Here is a 1,941-nt window from a genome sequence, read left to right as displayed (position 1 = left end):
CGTACCTATGTGAGTCCAAGTTTTGGAACTCTGCCCTGGATCTGCTTTGGAGCTCTGCCCTTGATCTGGTATTCTGTGGTATTGCTGACAGCGAACCTCACTGCACCTCCACCCTAGCTGCCTGCCATCAAGCCCTGCCTCTCTAATATAATCTTTTCTTTTTTTACTTTTAATTAAAAAAATGGATTTTCAAACTAAGATGAAACATTACATATTAAGAATTGGCAGAATGAATCTCTGAAACTATTGCCCTAAAATAATCTGTTGACCTTAAACCAAAATTATCCCCTGAATACATCTTAAAACCGAGCAATAATTTCACTTAACTTGTTAAGAATGTCTATCTTGAGAATTATGCTTTTTTGAGATCCATATCCATATGGAATCAAAATGACAGTAACAACGCAAAAGATTGTATAGAAACTTTTAGGAGACAGTATATGATGATGGGACAGAAAAACTCAGAAAATGCAGGTGAAAATGACTGTATAAATCAATGTCACTGAAATATACATGATGAAACTTGAATTGGTATATGATTTTGCAGTAAATGTTGTCAACAATAACAAAAACTTAAATAAAAAAATTTAAATAGTTAATGGATTAAAAAGGATGTATCTAAACAGGAAAAATAACATCACTAGTATAAATAGCTCCACTTCCAAATATGCTCATGCCATAAGAGAAAGGTTACTGCTACAAAACAAAGGCCCTTATTGTTATTCTTTGCTCAGTATAAAGGAAACCATTTATGTTTGGTGCCCCATTGAAGACTTTCTAATTCATAGAATTGCTACAGTATTTAAACATGTCCATAATAGCAATCCTGAGTGAACCTATACTGTTTTTGTACTGAGTCCTTACATATAAGCTTTTTAGTGATTTTTAAGTGCTACATGGAAGGAGTTCTTGTATGGTGCTGAGGGCACTGGACTGCAAGGTCAGTTTGAACCACAGGGTTGGCAGTTCAAATTCACCAGCCATTCCTTGGAAACCCTATACAGGGTTGCTATGAGTCAGAACTGACTCAACTGCACTTAAAAACAACAACATGAAAGAAAGGAAATTTCAACATTTAAGTACTTTCCCTGCAAAAATTTTAAACTAAAAATTGCTTACCAATATTTGGATTTAAGAACCATAAAATATAAAGAGACAAATTAAATCTTACTTATCTAGGCTTATCAGAGAAATCCATAGATTATCAACCGATGGTTAGTTTGTTGTTGTTGTTGAGTACCAGCAATTCGATTCCAACTCAGTCACCCTGTATAAAGTTTCTGAGCAGTGGCTTGTCAGTTTGAACCACTGGCCTTGTAGTTAGCAGTCAAGTACCTTTCCTTCAGTACCACACAATTGCTTTAATCCTAGAAATCTAGAACATTAAATCCATTGCAGGTAAATGCTGTCAGTTGTTGTTTGTGTTAGTTGCCATCAAGTCAGTTCCTACTCATGGCAAACCTATAGGCTTTTCTTGGCTGTAATGTTAACAGAAGCAGATTGCCAGGGTTTTCCTTCGTCAGTACTGCTGGTTTGGGCCTTTTAGGTTAACATTGGAGAGCAAACCATTTGTGCCACCTAGGGACCTTACTGTCAAGTTAGAAGTTATAATTCAACCTATTATCTTTGTGTAGTATAGACAGCTGCTACTGAGAAAGATGTCTAGACTCCCTACTGCCCCCCCATCATATAATAAGCACTTTGTAGTTTATTTTTGACAAATAGCAAGCATATATTATCAACTAATTTTATTATTGTAAAAATTTCTAAATATTTCCTTGAACACTATGATCTTTTCTATATGAGATGTGTTTTCTCATATAGTGCCTTATTTTATCTTGTAGAATAAATAAATCAAAGAGGGTCCTCTTTGTGACCACTGGTATTCATTTGCAAGGAAACTATCAGAATGTATTTCTGGCCATGAAATTTGTTGTTGTT

At 35.0% G+C, this 1,941-nt stretch overlaps 1 protein-coding gene across 1 annotated transcript in view; it reads left to right on the top strand.

Annotated features, from left to right (window-relative positions):
- The window catches only part of LOC102813504 (gephyrin-like), a 750,251-nt gene that overhangs the window by 508,557 nt on the left and 239,753 nt on the right, over positions 1 to 1,941 (top strand). The gene's annotated exons all lie outside the window — the stretch shown is intronic.

This window comes from Chrysochloris asiatica, unplaced genomic scaffold, assembly GCF_000296735.1.
Source record: "Chrysochloris asiatica unplaced genomic scaffold, ChrAsi1.0 scaffold00221, whole genome shotgun sequence".
Classification (NCBI taxonomy): domain Eukaryota; kingdom Metazoa; phylum Chordata; class Mammalia; order Afrosoricida; family Chrysochloridae; genus Chrysochloris; species Chrysochloris asiatica.
Note: the sequence above shows the minus strand (reverse complement) of the source record. Positions and strands in the feature narration are given on the sequence as shown.